Below are 18,615 nucleotides of genomic sequence, written 5' to 3'. Positions count from 1 at the left end.
TTAAATAAGATATTGGGTTTACTGGGCATATTACAATTGTGAAATTGAAGCCCACATTTCATATGGCCTGTATAGGTGTGTATGCGCGATCATTTTGTACAAAGCACAGGGTTTACGTTATCCATAATGAAGTAAATACGACGCAAAAGACAAAGGGACGGAGAAACAGACAGGACGAGCGTCACTTCCAACTTTACAGACACAAAAGGTAGCCCAAAAAGGAAGGAAAACACAAACAACACTACAGATCTCACAGGTTCAAGGACACGAGTAATCAAACCAAAACATTTTTTATGTTATGCAAAGAAAAAATGTAAAAAGATATGAAGGTTCACCCATGCACACCTTGAAGAAATTTCCCGCCCAGATAACGTAATCGAGAGCTTGCTGACACAATTATCTCTACTAGTTACGTTACTCCATTAGTTATGTGAGCAGGAAATACAATTTCTTCAAGGTGGGGTGGGTGAACCTTCATATCTTATTACATTTTTTCCTTGTATAAGTTAATTTTTTTATTACTCGTGTCCCTGAACCTGTGAGATCTGTGGCGCTGTTTGTGTTTTCCTCTCTTTTTGGCGTACCTTTTGTATCAGTAAAGTTGGAAGTGACGCTTGTCCTGTCTGTTCCTCCGTCCCTTTGTCTTTTGCGTCGTGTTTTCTTCATCATGCCCCTATCTGCACTTACCTTCAAGAATGGTGACGTTCATTCGCTCACAACGCGGTGGAACGAAGCTCTCAGTTGTGACATTACCTCTGTGAGGCCGACTAAGGCGAGCCCTTCCACCAGCACCATCTACTTAACGCATCGCTCAGAATCTGTGAAGACTACGTGACGGTGCCCAAAATTTTAAACCGGATATCCAGGGCGAGCGATTTCCTGCGGCTAAGAGGTCATCGTTGCACAGGATCACAGCCGTCCTCCATGCCCCTATGCTTTTGCAGCTGCTGTTGTGACTGACAGTCTAAAATGATAGGCGACGAACTTATACGAAACAGCGCGCAATGTTGTAGCGGCGTGCTTGGAAGGTGCGAATGAGGGAGCGCTTGCGAACGTACCGAAGATTGTGTCGCTCGAAAAGAAAGTAAACATACTTTGACGGAGCACTCAAGGTTTGCCTCCTGTGTCCCGCAATATGCACGAGATCATATGGAGATGCGAAAAATTCAATATGTAAATGACGTGAAGATTCTCGGCGTAGTGCTTTCGCACAACTTATCGTGGGATGGGCATGTGTAATATATTCGTGGTAGTCTTTGCAAAGTACCTCGTTTCAATATTTTTTTTTGTTTTCAAATATTGAACGGCTTTCAACTTTTCCCACTCTACTGTCGCACTTTTGCCCAAAATTCTCTAATTAAAGAGTTAATGAATGTTAGGTAATTAATCATCTTGTGGTCACAGCATTGCATGCGCATAACACTGTGTCTAAACCAAAAGAAGTCTGCTACGTAGTCATCATGTGCAGTAAGCCAGCCGGGAACATAAGTCACTGTTGCCTGACAAATTGGGGATTATTTCCCACCAGCCGTCGCCCCCGAGACGTCTTACCGCAATTTGCTGATGATGGCCCAACAAGGCCGAACCAGCTGTCCAGTACTGTCATGGCGGCGTTTGACTTACAAACATATGCTACACGTGCAGCCAAAGAGCTCTTGTTAATTTTCTTTTCCCTTATACACTTGACTGGCTTTGCACCGGCATGTGTTTTCTGTAGATCTTATAGCATCAGCTGACCATATTGGCTCAGATCATGTCACAATGCGACGTAACAGCTTTTGGAAACAATTTATTATGATCTCGTGTGCCCATCAACCACAACAGAAAAAAAAGCCCACAGTATTTCTTTCAGTGGAAATAGGTGTTTTTGCTGCATTAACAGAAGGTGGCTCAAAGTATTAGTACTCGTTTGCAATCGTTCGTCACTGTTTGAATGCACTCATATTTTGAAGAACAAAAATAAATTTGGCTGACCAGTTTTTTGTAGCCCCCTAGTAACTCCACATATACAGATAGCAGTTACGGGATATGTTAAATAAAGTGACAAGGAGATAATATAAGGTCACAAGGCACGATAGAACCATATGTATCGCGTTAAGACCACGTTACGTGCTAAATACAAACAAGTGGTGTATGCAGGAGGCAAATTGCCTCCTCTTCACTGTCAAAAAAAGGAAAATAGTCTCTTCCATGCATTTAACACAGAGGCAAGTATGATGTTGTATATGGCACACTGGTACAGAAAAGAATTACTATAGAATTACTGCAAGTTGATATTATACCAAATGTGCTGAAACTACAAACATTTCATGAATCAGAAGCGCAATGTGGTCATGTCTCATGCTTTCGTGTGGGCATGTGTGGCACACCAGCATGCCTTCAGTACGTGATATCCCACTGATCATTTGTCTTGCTCGCCCATACTTGTGGGGTGCTGTCGCTCAAATTTAGCGCCTTGTAAATTATTTTTCCTTTGTTTTTCTACACGAGTTGGCATACTGTGCTACTGACATGCTGTTCACGATCGCACTACAATTCTAACACTTTTCTGCACGTATATAGTAAGAGAAATGAAATAACGACATACAGAACATGTCCAATACCTCCTACTGCTCTCCTACTCAAAGCACGTATATGTGACTATCTATCAAAAGAGAGTTAAAGACGAACTGTACACACTGTCATTTACAACTGAGCAAACTGTTGATCTGGAGATGTCCTCGACTTCATCACTCCAGGATGTACTGGCTGAAATACGAGGTTTAATAATGTCACTTCACAAAGCAGAGACATACTGAGAGTCCCACCCTTAATGCCGTTACGTACCGAGAGACGTGTTGATAGAAGGGCTTCTTCTAGCTGTCGGCTCATGAGGTCTTCGTTCATTTGAGATGTAAGGGATAAAGTTGCTAAGGTGTGAGGTCACAAAAGGGCATGGTAGCTATAGCATCAGAAATGCACCAATGACTGTGAAATTAAGTCGACGGTACTAACAGCAAAAAAAGAAAAAGAAGAGAAGAGTGCCAGGGACTTGTGGTCGATCTGCCATGGGACTCTTGTGCTGCTTTCTCTCACTGGCATGCGATTTTTTCTTTTGCTTTGGTGAGCACTGCTCACACCGTAGCTTCTCCGCTCCCTGTTCTTTGTCGCTTTGGACGCCGTGTGCTCTTTGCTCGCATCAGCTACGTGCCGTGACCAGACTTCTGTAAATAGCAGATGCGTAGTTGTATACCGCATGTAGCCCTTGAACCTTGCAGGCACTTTCTGTGGTGGACTTTTGCATGAAGCATCCTATTCCTCCACCCATAGGACACTAATACAGGAATACACTATCTACAGTAAACCTAGATAACCATGAGCTAGCAGCATTCCATTTACTATAGCAGCAGTTGAGCCCATTATATACCTCAAGAACATAATCTCATGTTGTGTATCGCTGACGTCATCCTGTATGTCTGCAAATGCAGGTGGTGTGGGTGGAGCTGGTAACTCTACAGTCTCGTCCCATTCCTCATAGTCACTGACATCAGAGTCACGTCGTGCCGTTTCCATCTTTTTCGTGGCCCCTCCACTTCGTTTTGAAGATGTTGAACAGTGATGTTTCTTCCGCTTGAGCTAGCCTTGTCCTGGCCTCTTCGCAGGTGCCTACAGCAGCACACAGATAGTTTTAAAAGCACAGACGAACGCAGACATATGCAAAGCATTATCGATATTAGAGAAATAAACCAAATAAAACCAACAGTGATGGGCACTAACTACTCTGAAAGTAGCTTAACTACAACTACTAGTTACTTGTGCAGATTGCTGTTACAGCCACAAAGCAACTACATTTTCCATAAAGGAATTGAACTACACCTGCTACTACTGCAAGTAGCTTAAGTGACACCTGCAATTGCATTTTCTTGCAATTTGAAATGCAATGCAGATACAACGCACTTACATCTAGCCAGACATGTACAAGATACTCAAAAATGTATTTAAGATAAGATAATAAATACTAACGTTAGAATGTAATTCAGATAGACTATAAATACTGGGAAATTAAAGTAATTAAGATAGAGTACAAAATACTTCAAAAGTATTTGAAATACAATTAAGATACTATTTATCCTTGAACGCAAAAAGTCACCGGTCACTGGTCAATGCGGCAAGTCGCCGCTATGCGACATGAATCACCTAAACCCCGCGCTACGCAAGCCGCCGCTGTGTGATAGGAGTCATCTAAACATAAGTCCCCAAAAGATGACAAAGAGATACCACATAACTCCACTAAGTATATGTGACCCAGAACAAAGCAAACTTCTAGCAGGTCCCTGCTCGGCGAGGTCAGAATTCGGCATTACCACGTCGGGGCACACATATTAGAACCCTCACTCGCCAAGGATTAGTACACACGGGGCAAGATCTCTAAATGGAGACTTCCAAGAAGGGCCAATGTCCGGGTCAAGTCCGAGAGACTCAGGGAATTTCCACTGAACAAGCAAGATAATGGAAAGACAAGACACAGAAAGTTTGAGAGGGAGATCCAAAATATGTAATTAGAGTATTAAGTAGAAAATACCATAAAATGTATTTTAAATAGAGTACAAATACACAAAACAAAAAGTATTGAGTACAGTACCAAAATACCAAAAATTGTTTTTAAAATACAGTATCTTAAATGCAATACTCCAAATACGTACAAGTCTGCTTCTAGCCAACTGTGTTGCTGAATGTCTGCACACTGTCTAGATGTGTTGCAGGATAAACATGACGAGCAAACATTTTACTTAACAGTACCACAAAATATCACCGTTCTTTTTATTTTCATCTGTGAAATGCATAACTTTTGCTGACAGCGTGACAAACAAACCGCAACTTGGCACGTAGCTGAACTACTGTAGTTAACTACTGAAAACAGTAATTTTACTATCCAGTTCCAAATACTTTTTGTTTAGTAGTTGTAATTACTGCACAATTATGGATTAAATAATGTTGTTATATAGTTAAAGTATTGCCCACCACCGAAAGCCAGTAATTGTATTTAATATTTATGCAAAGAACTATTAGGACTTCAGCTTTGACTCTGTTTTGTCTATTGAAGTATGAACTATTAAACAGCACCAGTGTGCCATAATGTAGAACAAGCTCACAGAAGTGACAAAGCTCTGAACTAACAATATCCCCTGGGTCTCTTGCACTGGCAGAGTTTCCAACCGTTCAAAGGCGTTTGATGTCTTGACCATGTGCTGTATCTTCATCTTTCTCAAGCGGCCACGCACAAAGTCCGTCTACGACCCAGGCGGCAGGAACTACAGCAACAGCATCATTTTCTTCGGGAAACTTCACAATGAGGTAGCGGTCCTGTGCTGCAGGAAAAATGTCCAATGGGGATATTTACAATGTGGATGTTGACCATATGAGCACTTCGTTAACGCGTATGGACAAGCGGAAAAACTGCAAATTTCTCCTGCAGTTGGAATCTTACACACTTCTGTGCAAGCGTATCGAGTGGCCATGCCATAAGTGCAGACGGCTGCGAAGCAACATGAATTTTTAGAAGTGAAGAACTGCATGGATACTTGTACAAGTCCTCTAGTTCCAGAGTCTTGCGTCCGATGAGGACTGGTGTCCGAGAGCTCCTCGAGTATGTAATGTTCTCCACCATGACTATGCTACCATCTTTCAAAGTGCAGGTTCCATTCCTATAGTCAGCCACAAGAGAACATATGTATGGTATAATCACTTTCCTGTACTGCGGCCCTACACAGTCATTCGGAAGTGGACCATTATGATGGCTCATGACGAATTTCACAGAGTCTTCCGAAGGTGAAGCAGCAGCCTTCCAAAGCACAGAACGATTCTCTCCAAACCCTTTACACATTTCTTCAAGGATCCTTTCAGGTTTTCTGGGGTTTTTTAAAGTACTGCATGTAGCCCTCAAAGGGGAACGCACTCCACTTCTGAACGTGACCATGACGTCGAACATCACCTGCTAAGTGTAAAGTACCATGAACATTGTGGGACACCAAATGTTCTTCGAACAGCGACTTGAATACGCTTACGAAGTGCCGTAATAGCGAGCCCGCGTAGTCAACAGACTGAACAGACAGTGTTGGGGAGTCCAAGATTGTTATGGCCCAACGAACGGTGACAAAGTTGCCGTATAACTCAGGACGGACCTCTGATTGAAATATGACTGGGCCGGCCCAGGCAACGCATGGTGCGCTAGTATACGTCTAAAAGACGTCTAAATGTAGACATTGGGAATGTCCATTATACCCCTGTCACACGGGCATCTCGAAGGCCTTTGGGGCTGTTGTGAAATGATTCAGCTGGCAATTGTGCGCTGCCACACGACGTTTCGGGATGGCCTTCGGTCGGACTGTCAAGTGGGTCAAGGGAGAGCCACAGAACTCCCTCGAAATCTCGAAGGCCGTCGGGACGCGGATCCCTACACTCTCGGGCATATGTCTTCGCCCTAAATGCGCTGTAAAGGAGATTTCTTGGCATTACAATAACGATATATACAATAACGATACCACGCAATACAATAACGATAAACAACACACAATGTAGAATAGTAGAAGACCCCATGCAGTGTTATAACTGCCAAGGATTTGGCCATATCGCACGAAATTGCCAAGGTTCTACACGGTGTGGCATATGCGCCGGGCCTCACTCAATATCAGACTGCAACAATAAAAGAGAGCCAAAGTGTGCTAACTGCAAATCCAGCCATCCCGCCTCATTTTCTTTATGTCCTGTGAAGAACGCCGCCACTAAAAGGCACCAAGACCGGACACTACGACTTCCGTCTGACGCTCCTAGGGGTGGTAGTGCCACACTCCCGTCTGGTACAAATGCACAATGATTTCCTGCACTACCCCCTGGATCTGCACCAGGTGAACGAGGGTCGCTGAACACAATCGCGGCTAAGCCCATCACAAGCAGCCACCCACCGCCTCCTCGTCAATAAAGGCAGATTGCACACACTTACGCCAGTATGACAGAATCAGCAGGCACGAGGAGACAGTTACCCTCATCAGCCCCTGAAGATGTGCCTTCTCTGGGACTCTTCTCAGCGGTACTCGCTGCCCTTAAGGCAATTGTCTCTGCTTTTCCTGGTGCGTCGCAACTGCCCGAGGTCCAAGCGCTTCTGCCACTGGAGGCATTATCTTTGCATCAGCGTGACGGCATTGTATAGAAAGGCCATGGCGATGCAGTGGAATCCTCGAAGCCTGCGTAACAAGCTCCCTGATATCAAATTGCATCTACAACAGTACAAATTCCCTCTCATAGCTGTATGCGAACACGGCATGGATTCTGCACATCGCGTTAATGGATACACAATCTGTCGAAGTCATCAATCCTCTGAGAGCAGAACATCGCTATACGTTCGTAATGAACTCGTTGCTGCGCCCATCGGGTCAGTTTGTCGTCGCTCTTATGATTACGTCACCTGCAGGATTCGCCTTGGCCCCATGCTGTTAACGGCCGTCAGTATCTATATACGTCCCGCGGTACAGGTCCCGTAGAGTGACCTCGAACGTTTACTTGGTTCTCTGGAAGCCCTGGCGCTCGTGCTGGGGGACTTCAATAGCCATCACTCGGCCTGGGGAAGCCGAAGGATGGACGGTACGGGAAGGAGGTTGTTGGAGCACAATGGAGAATAATAACATGTGCCTGCTGAACAATCGCGAGCCAACTTACATGCGATCCCCAACGTCACTCGATGTATTGGACCTCTCGTGGTGCTCAACCGACATAATTCGCCACTTGTCGTGCGCTACGGACGTCGACACTAGAGGTAGCGATCATTTTCCTCTATAAATTTCGCACGACAGACTGCCCCTCTCAGCAACTGGTGGACTCATTTCTTTCACAAACTGGATACTTTTTCGAGCGGGCCTCAGAACATCTGTGCACACCGGTATGTCCACAGAGGCTCTCTCGCAAGCAATTACCCGCGGTATGCAGGACGCGGGGTCATGTCTAAAAGGGTAACAGGCCATGTTGGTCATTCCCAAGCAATTAACCACCTTAGAGCATTACGTCGCCGAGCAGAACGGCTCATCGGACAGGGCAACTTGCGGACATTGTGTAATACCGCCAGATGAAAGCTAAAATAACACGAGAACTTAAGAAAGAGGGCAGGAAGCATTGGCGTAAGTTTTGTCACCATCTTTCACCGTTTGACCCAGCCACGAAGATCTGGTGGACAATCCGATCTCTGGACGAGGCGCCCCCTCAAGGGAATCCTCTCGCGGCCGTGGCTATCGTTAAGGGTGTAGACGAAAACACGCTAGCGACGGACTTGTGTGTGGTACTAACGACACCGGCGGCTGCCTCGACGACGCCACTACACCGCAGTTTTGTCCACAGTTTGATGACTGAACTTCACCAAGACTGACCCGTCCCCCGGAAGTTATGTACCGCGACTTCACACTAATCGAGCTAAATGCAGCGTTGAAGCTTGTAAACGCCGGCTCGTCCCCGGGACCCGATAAACTCACCTATGCCGCACTGCGAAACCTTGACGGGCGGTCACTCCAAGCTCTCCTTCATGTGTTTAATACGTCTTGGCAACAAGGATCTCTACCACCTACCTGGAAGGAGGCATTGGTTGTTCCCATCTTGAAACCAGGCAAGCCCCCAAATGCCCCATCCTCATTTCGCCCTGTGAGCCTGACAAGCTGTATGGAGAAATTGATGGAGAGAATGGTTTTGCATCGCCTAGACTGGTGGCTCGAAAAAACCCCTCCCGAAATGGCTGGATTTCGTCGCCACCGAAGCTTCATGGATCCAATTCTCGACCTAGTCTCTACAGACCAACATGCTCGAGCCCATCAACGGATCGTCCTATCGGTTTCCCTCGACATCAAGCGCGCATATGATACCGTCTCGCACATTTGTGTCCTGCACGCCTTGCGCTCGTTTGGGGAATCCGGTCGGCTCTTCATCTGGCTCCAAGACTTCCTTACGGACCGAACTGTCGCTGTCCGTACGTCCCAAGGTCAAAGCCTTCAGCATCCTGTTCCTCAAGGAGTCCCCCAAGGAAGTATTCTCAACCCGACACTCTTTAATGTGGTGATGGCCGGCCTACAATCAGTAATCCCTTGCAGAGTGTCGTTTTCCGTGTATGCAGATGACGTCGCCCTTTGGACAGCAGGAAAATCACGCCCACCCGTACAACGCCGCCTGCAGCTCGCTTTAAATAATGTCCATACGTACCTCACGCACCTTGGGATGGACCTTTCACCCGAAAAGTGCGTCGAGCTCCCTTTCACGCGCAAAGCTATGGCCAATTTCCCTCTTTGGGTTGGTGCAAAGAAGCTTGAGGCGGTACGCTTCCACCACTTCCTTGGGTGGTAATCAGTAGTGGCATTTGTCTACACTGGGAGCTATGACGTAATTATATCGACACACGCCACTACACTTGGAGCACTAGACACTGGGAGCATTACGTAGTTAGCACTGAGATACCTAGCCAGACGCTGGGAGCAATCACGAAATTCTAGCTACACGTTGCTCTACACTGGGAGCAGTGCGTAGTTAGCAATGACATACCTAGCCAGACGTTGTTAGCAGGGCGCTGGGACGCAGTTCGTATTTAGCAGTGACATAACTAGCCAGACGCTGTTAGCAGTATGCTGAGAGCAAGATAGCCCAGAGCAATGTTGCGCCGACCCCGCCCCGGCCCCGCCCCGGCTCATGCAAGTGATTGATAACCAAACATATGTCTCGTTTTTATATTTTATTTTCACTGTAAGACGATTGCATGAGGCACAGCAGTTCGAAGCATGGACACGGCAATTTGAAGAAATGGACATGGGGATGATCCTAGAAAAAGTGTATGCTCAGGTGAGTAAATTATTTGTATTGTTCTACAAAGACACATACCCATGGAAGACTACATGGTTGCCTGAAGCACAGAAACTCGAAGCATGGGCACAACAATTTGACGAAAAATGGACCTGGATGGTGATCCTAGAAAAGTGTGTACGCTCCACTGAGTCGAGATAGCTTTGGAAAGGCGACACTTACCCTTAGGGGACTACATGGATGTCTGAAGCACAGCTGCACAGCAACTCAAAATCATAGACATGACTATTTGGACCCGGGGATACTCCTAGAAAGTGCGCGTTCAAGTGAGTTGAAAAAAACTTTTTGGAAAGGTCCTACAAAACACCTACTCATAGAGGACTACATGGATGCATGAAGCACAGCAACTCCGAGAAAGTCACAGACCTCAAAGTTATGTCTTTCCTAGAAAGTGGGACCCTCTTTTAGTCATTTTACGAAAAAGCTTCCCAAATATATTATTCGATATATCATACTTCTCACGCTATATACATAAGTGATTTTCTCTTATACTAACGAGTCATAGCGACCCCAGACAGGCAGTATAGTACGTAAGGAAGAATACTCACGAGACATGCCGGCGGTCACTGAAGACATACATTGACACACGGCATGTGGCTATCAAGTAACCTTATATAGTCAACTATGTCTGACTAATATTTCCCCTTTCTCTCTCTTTCTTTCGTTGTTCTTTGTAGCAATTAAGCATATCGCTTTTTCCTTACACTCTTGGGAGTCGTGTAACCCATATGAATTAGTTCCTCTTTGCACCCAGTTGGAAAAATAAAGTGGAATCTGAAGTGGTTTAAACAGGATCCACTTAAAGGCTAAAGTGGTTTAAACAGGATCCACTTGAAGGCCAAAGTGGTTTAAGCAGGATCCACTTGGAGGCCAAAGTGGTCAAGCAGAGATCCACTTTGGGGCTAAAGTGGCCAAGGAGGGATCCACTTAAGGCCAAAGTGGTCAAGCAGAGATCCACTTTGGGGCTAAAGTGGCCAAGGAAGGATCCACTTAAGGCCAAAGTGGTGAAGAATTGATCCACTTAGAAGCCAAGGAGGTCAAGAACGGATCCACTTAGGGGCCAAAGTGGTCAGAAATGTACCCACTTTGAGGCCAGAGTGGTTCAGGATGGAAGATCGAGAGGTCGAGTACAACGGTACATCATCACTCTCAAATTAAGTAATAATATATGATTGGGGAATTTATTGGCAGGAAAAAGAAAAATGATTAGGATAATATATAATTAAGAAGAACGCTTCGTGTTCGTGTTGAGGAAGAACTAATTCAAACCAATTCAAACAAGTGAAATTCCATCACACGAACCGTATCGAAATTATTGCAAGTGAAATTTAAATGTAAACTTGAAATTAAAATTTATTCCGAACAAATCGACCGAGGAGGAACTTCGGCCGCGATATCGCCAAGAGGGCGCGTCGTAATACGTCTCCGTGGCGCACCACATCGTGGCTCGTGCGAGTTGAAAATAGTTCGCGTCATTTCAAATGTTTGTGAACGTATTATCCTCAAAAGTACATGTGCCATGGTACCTTGCTATTTCACCTCTTACTGTAAGCCATTTTTAATGCATTCCGTACAACAATCAGTGGATGTATGTCGACTCGTCCTCCAAAAGCGAGGGGGGACGCCGGCCGGGACCGCCAACGGTCTCCACTCTCCAGTCTCTCACGAAATGTTGGAGCATGGGGATGTGCGCGGTCGCTCTTAAGTACTCGGCGTCATTCGTGCTTGATTTCGAGGATTTTATCCGTCTCTAAGGTCAGTAGTCGATTTGTCAAGCATTCCCGTTTTTTCAACACCGCTGTGCATGTTTTTACCCTTGCACTCGCAGGCACCGCGGCCGTTGACGGGAGGATCGTGCTCTCAGTGTGTTGCCACCAGTGGCAGCCGCCGGCTCTAAAGCGAAACGCACCGCCTCGAAAATATTGTCGCCACCGGCGTGCCAGCTCGGAAGACCTCTCATTGGCTGCGCATTATATGTATAAATATTTGGATGCTCATTGGTCTAAAAAACTGGCGTCAGTTTCCTTCGCGCTGATTGGGCGAGAGTCATTTGAGTGAGGAGCGAGCATCCGAACGCGCGAACCCAGCGAACCGCTCAACGGAAGCAGTCGAACGGAGGAGAAAGAAGAACGACAGAGAAGACATCGCGTCTGTCCGGCCATGCGTGTTCTCTTGGACTGCAACCGTTGTGCACGCAGACGCTACGGGGTAGTTTGAGGGCTTTGAATGCTTTAGATTTAGATTGTGGCGAACTGCTAATGTGAGAACGGAATGGCACATCCACCCCATCATCACAACAGCGGGAAGACGAACATGACATGGAATCCGCCTGCACCTCCAAAGGACGCAGAAATCGTCAGAGAGGAAGTCTGCACTCTTTCCGACGTACTGCAGGTGAACGGTAAGACAAGTTTGATTACTTTTTTGTGACTGAAGGAAGTAATGCAGGTTTATCACGTTAAGTGTATTACGTACAGCATTTACGAGTCACTCGGTACGTTAGCGGCGTTTCATTGTGCAGTGCATTGCCGTAACTTGTACGTTTCTGATATGCCGTTAATCAAAATATGTGTGGTTATGCTAGTTGCCCCTCATGCGCGTCTCAGCCGTTCATTCACTGTGATCTACAAACATTCGTGACAAATGCCTTGGTGTTCAAATACGAAATCAAGATAGATTGCCTATCATAGCAGTGATTTTCGTGCAGAGTTACTGATCATCAATGTATTTTTTTGTTTTGTTTTAGTTCTCCCGCAACCATCGGCAACAACGACGCACATAGCTCAGCATTGGCTTTTGAACGGCCCTTGGATGTCGAAGTACCTAAAGCTCCAGTGAAGCCTGTTACAAGACGTAAAAAGATATGTACTGTAGCTTTTTCGAGGCAGTTCCCGAGGACAAATAAAGTTGATTTGTCATACACCACTGCTTTTTGATTGTCTGCTTCGGGACAGCATGGTCGTTGCTCTACAGCAAGACAACAAGCGCCGAAGACAAACGGACGAGTCTGGGGGGGGTAGGGGGGACGAGAGGAGAGACAAAAAACCCGAGGAGAGAAGGGAAAGGAGGTTGGGAAAGGAGGTCGGTCTGCGCATGCGCACTGGGCCCCAGCTTTTTTCCCGCGCAGCAGCTCGGGGACGCTGTGAGTGGCTCCTCGAGATCACGTGGTTTGGGCGCCCGCCATTTTCCCTGGACCATTGCGTAAACGGCAGCTTCCGGCGGATGCCAGTGGCGTAGCCACGGGGGGGCTAGGGGGGGGCTCGAGCCCCCCCTACCTGCCACGGACCGACCCACGGAAATCGTGCAAATCCGAGGAGAAAATAATACATAGGGGGTGGGGGGGGGGGACAGTGTGACGATCGCGAAAGTTCTTACAGTTCATGGCGTCTAAGCAGCACTCTTGAATGGTTTTCAAAGTATGAGCTTTTCAAAATCCTTCCAATTTCGTGACACCACTTCATTGGACATGACAGCCTATACATGTAATCGTATTGTGCACGCCCAAATCAATTATTTTCGTTCTGTTTTTTTTAACCGAATTTTGCGGCGTGCATGTGTATGTGTGCGTTGTCGCACCCAGGATCAGCGGGGGGGGAGAGTTTTCGTATCGAGCCCCCCCCCCTACCTCGGAGGTCTGGTTGCCACACGCGCTGTGTCCAACGGTACGTAATATATTTTACTGCTCACATACGTTGACATGCGGCTGTTCCAGCAGCTTTTGCATTATCTTTCGAAATGTTATTACTTGAAGGTTACCCTCGTTCGACGCGACTGGCATAGGGGCGTCGGCATTTGGCAGGTGGACAAAACGGATTCTCAACGAAGCTGGACTTAAATTTCACGCAAGACAGGCAAGCTGGACGGGCATTAGAAATCTCCTACGAAAAAAAGCTTCATGCCATTTTTTTTGTCGTCACTGTTCGGACATGGGGAGACATCTCTGTGAACTTTCTCATTGTGGATTTATGGTGTGTGTTGATGATTGACAGAATACCTTCACAACATGTAAGTGCTTATTACGGTTTCTGTTCTTGGCATTTCTATGTCCTGCTAGCGATTTTCAACCGCTTGGTGAATACTCGCTCTTATAAAAACATCACAAATAACTTTCACAGTTGTATCTGCCACTTTAAATATTTTCACATCTACTGTATTTTTATGTGTGTAAGAATAAATGTTCACGCAGGAACGGTATTTTGTGTAACACATTTTTACAGCGAAAACATGCTTTCTGATGCAACAGAATAATCACTGCGCGCTCAAAAAGTGCATCGGAAATTAGAATTTCAGTGTGACTTTAATGGGAAAATCCTTGATGCTGTTGGCCAATGGGAAACTATAGGCAGACCTCCAATTGTGCGACTGGTTCCACTTCACATTCACATTTAAAAAATTCGTCGATTCGGAATGATAAATTTTGGTCACTTTCAATGAAAATTGTGTATGTGATCTCCGCTTAAACCGAATAAGATTTCTGGTCTGGGAGTGTGAGTTTGTGGAGTTAACTTGGACAGTTAAATACATATGTTGTGTTCTGCACTGAAGTAAGCACTGTTGTACTTACGCCTTCAGGTTCACGTTAATGTTGTGTGGTTATGTACTGAACAAAATACTGCAAATACTGTTATAACGTTCCCTGCTTTACCACGTGCAGTGTCATTTCTTCCTCCATGTACACACTATGCAGCAAGGAATGTTTTCTTTCACCATCTACAAGTAGTTTGGTTTATGCAGTGATCCCTACCTCAGAAACCAGTTGGAGCTGGACCCACCTAGAAAAGCCACTTGCAGCCCTTTCCACTCTGGAAACCACTTGTAAGTACATCCAGTCTGGAAACCACATCGTGGTTTCCAGAGTGGATCTGCTTGCAAGTGGGTTCCAAAGTGGACTTGGTTACAAGTGGTTTTCAAGGTGGATCCAACTGCAAGTGGTTTCTCAAGTGGGAATTGTTTCATAAACCACTTACAAGTGGTTTCCAAAGTGGACATGGTTGTAAGTGGTTTTCAAAGTGGATCTCAAAGGGGTCTGGCTGAAGTGGTTTCTCAAGTGGGAATTGTTTCATAAACCACTTGCAAGTGGTTTTAAAGAGGATCCACTTGCAACAGATTTCCAACTGGGCACGTTTTTGTACAAAGTATCTTGTTGTTGAGGATGTAGATAACAATCCCTGTGGCGACTTGAGCAATGAATAACCTATTTTTCTCCTTGATCACTATCTCGACTGTGTGTCTGGCATTGGCTTTTACTCATATGACTGTGCCTGGCTGCTTTGCATCTTTTATAAATTACATTCACTTGACAGTTTTTTTTTCTTGATTTGTGAAGACGTACGTGTGGATAATGGAGTCTTGTGTACTCTCTGTTAAGTAGCGAATAGTTTCTTTTCGCCAAACGTGACTCCAGTATTGGTGTTCCTGATACTTGCAATGCAACTCATGTAAATTAGATTCTCTTTGTTGTTGTTGTTTTTTTCTCGAGAACCCTCTTAGCATTTCACAAGCGATTCCTACCTGATTGCTAACCAGCCTTGAGACTTGTTATCCGTTGGACAGAGGAAAGCACACGAATCACGCCTTTTTTTTTTGGAGGCCGATACTAATCGATCCTCGCTGGTTACATAAGAAGCAATTCCTGAGGAGGAAAATTAAAATCCCTGCCAGCGTCATCTGGGAGGGTTACGAACATGGCAAGCTCTAGAGACATCCTCTTTCAAGACCTTCACTTTTATTATTCAGATAAGGACAGTGAAGTGATGGCTTTTTTCGACAGGGAAATTCCATAGCCTGAAGGCCGTCTGCCAACCATTCGACTCAGAGAATACATGTTGCCAGGACATCGACAGAGTGTCAACATGCGTTCATCACATAGACAACACACTTGCAAACACTCATGCTGGTAATGAAATGTTTCATTGACATTGATTCGACGGAGACATTCATCCAACTGGCGCGTCTCGTCTTCTGTCAGTGTGACACCATAGCGCTTCGCTCGACCATCTTTATCCCACATTCTAATGGAGAGCAAATCCGAGGGGCACCTGTGCACATAAACGTATTCCTCCAGTTCTACCTCCAGGGTACAGTTGCCTTGTTGAAGTTCAGTGGAAAATTGTGGCTTTTTAAACCGTAATATAAGTACTAATGTTAGACATGCAGGGTGTCCACGCTAACTGTGAACATATTTTTTAAAAATATGTATAACACTTTTTTCCAAGATGAAATCATTGCAATATAGCATATGCTGAAGGGCACTCCCTAGCAGGGCATTAGCAAAGTCCAAAGGCAATGTCTTAATTAACTTTCATTAATTAAGTTTTTAATTATAAAAGCTACAAAGTTGTCCCAATGAGAACATCTGTTCCTTTCGGTCACCTGATATCGTAGCCGTTTTCAGAACAAAAATCCGTTCGATAGATTGCCCGCAAAAAAATTCGTGAAGGAACGCCATTTTTTCTTTATTTTGTTCATTGTGGTTCTTAGAAGACGCGTCTTTCTTTCACCCCCAATGTGAGAGGGAGAAAGAGCACACTATCGCCTCTCGCGTCCTGGAAAAAGATTGAAAGGAAACAGAAAATGCAACCCAAGATAAGGCCAGTTCCGATAGAGTCACCCGATACATTTGTATTTGTTTTGTTTCCGCAAGTTAAAGCTCATCGACGCATGAGGCTGCACTGTGCTCCTTCCCACTCTTCCGTTGGGGATGGAGGACATAGGCGTCTCCGAAGATGCACAATGAACAAAATAAAGCAAAAAAGGCGTTCCTTCACTAATTTTTTGCTGGCGATCTATCGAACGGATTTTTGTTCTGAAAACGGCTACGATATCAGGTGACCGAAAGGAACAGATGTTCTCATTGGGACAACTTTGTAGCTTTTATAATTAAAAACTTAATTAATGAAAGTTAATTAAGGCATTGCCTTTGGACTTTGTTAATGCCCTACTAGGGAGTGCCCTTCAGCATATGCTATATTGCAATGATTTCATCTTGGAAAAAAGTGTTATATATGTTTTTAAAAAATATGTTCACAGTTAGCGTGGACACCCTGTATATGGAATCTAAGAGAAGTGACAAACCACCCTCACGTATCTATGTCACACAGTGAAATGACAAGAACGGGGCTTTAAAGAGAATTTTTTGTTTCGCTTTTGCTACATGGAATTTTTTTTAGGCAGCAGTCTATTTTTAAGAAGGTCGATGGTCATCATACTAATGTAGCCTGCCAAAAAATGAAGTTTTGAACGGACAGCATACTCCATGAAACATAGACTCTCTTCAGCAATTCGTATAACATCCACTTCATCTACGTAAAGCAATAGACTGTCAAATGTGCATGCCCAGTCTTGGAATACTTTCAAACCTCCTGGGGGCGACCTCAGCTAATCACTGGATCGGATCGCTCTGTCAAACTGCAGTCCATCATTTCTTTCCACGTTGCATGAGGCTTTCCACACAGATCTTGCACTCGAAAATCGAGGTATTCAATAGTCCTGCATCCTTCAGGCACACCCGAAGTCTGGGAGCAGTCCATATTGAGTCAGTCAATCAAAAAGATAATTTCCCGATACCCACTTCAAGCTGTCACCAGCAGACCTGTAAAAATTACTTTTCCAAAGTAATTGAATTACGATTACAATTACATGTTCACAAAAGTAATTAAATTACAGTTACAATTACTTATTTTATATTGTAATTCAATTCCGATTACAATTACTGAAAAGTAATTGCATTACACTGAATTACATTCACAAAATTCACTGCAACGTGCAAGACTTGACGTTCCATTTATTGCACATGTTCTGAAAGATAGTGGTACTTGTGCTAGTGGTGAAAAACAAGTTAGAGAAGTCTTACACAAGGACAAGTCTCTTGCCATGTTACAGAAGCACCGAACATAGCAGTCAAAACGCTTCTTTTCTTCAAGTATGTGAACACAGTGCAGATCATGAATGGAGCTTGTAACGTCCATTGGCTTTAGAGAGTAAGGTGTTCTCAAAGTTCTTGTCAGCAAGGATGCCACGTCTCCTTGTCAAAGCAAGACCACCAACCGAAAACAGTCGCTCCATTGGTGCACTGCTGGGCAGCCCAACTTTGTACTTCATGAACACTTCGAGCACACAAAGAACTCTAACGACCCTGAAGTGCCGGTCGATACCCACAATTCGTACTCCTTTTGCTATGGTGCAAGAGTTTTGCTCCTTCCACATTCGAATGTAAAAAACCTGCACGGAAAATGTACCGATCTGAATCGAGTCTTTGGGTAATCACAGTGAAAAAAAAAGAAATAAAACAAAAACGGTGTGCAACTGACCCCAACTTTAAGCATTGGGACTTCCCAGAAAGCATTCAAAGTAATTCAGAAAGTAATTCAAAATGTGTTACGCATTACTTGTAAAAGTAATTCAATTACATTTACAATTATATAAATCCTAATGTAATTACAGAAGTAATGAATTACTAAGAAAGTAATTGATGACAGTAATTCAATTACTTGTAATTCATTACTTTACAGGTCTTGTCACCGGAGTGAATCAAGTACTGAAGCTCGCCATTCTTGACACGTCTTTATATAATTTTTTCTACGGTTGGAATCTGTCGCACTCGTACAAGTTCGCTCTCATAAAAACCACCAATGATATCCTCATTGTTCAGGTCACATAATAGGTAGGTATTGGGATAACCCAGTTTGATAGCACGCACAATAAACAATTCTGTTGTTGCAGAACTTAAGTACTTCTTTACCAACTGGTGTC

At 44.7% G+C, this 18,615-nt stretch overlaps 1 long non-coding RNA gene across 1 annotated transcript; it reads left to right on the top strand.

Moving 5' to 3' along the window:
• The first annotated feature begins 11,956 nt into the window (after positions 1 to 11,956).
• On the top strand, positions 11,957 to 12,789 carry LOC135383275 (uncharacterized). The gene is made up of 2 exons (XR_010419788.1): positions 11,957 to 12,265; positions 12,611 to 12,789. It is a non-coding gene; the product is annotated as an uncharacterized LOC135383275 (long non-coding RNA).
• Positions 12,790 to 18,615: the final 5,826 nt, after the last annotated feature.

Source organism: Ornithodoros turicata, chromosome 2 (assembly GCF_037126465.1).
Source record: "Ornithodoros turicata isolate Travis chromosome 2, ASM3712646v1, whole genome shotgun sequence".
In the NCBI taxonomy this organism is placed as follows: Eukaryota; Metazoa; Arthropoda; class Arachnida; order Ixodida; family Argasidae; genus Ornithodoros; species Ornithodoros turicata.
Note: the sequence above shows the minus strand (reverse complement) of the source record. Positions and strands in the feature narration are given on the sequence as shown.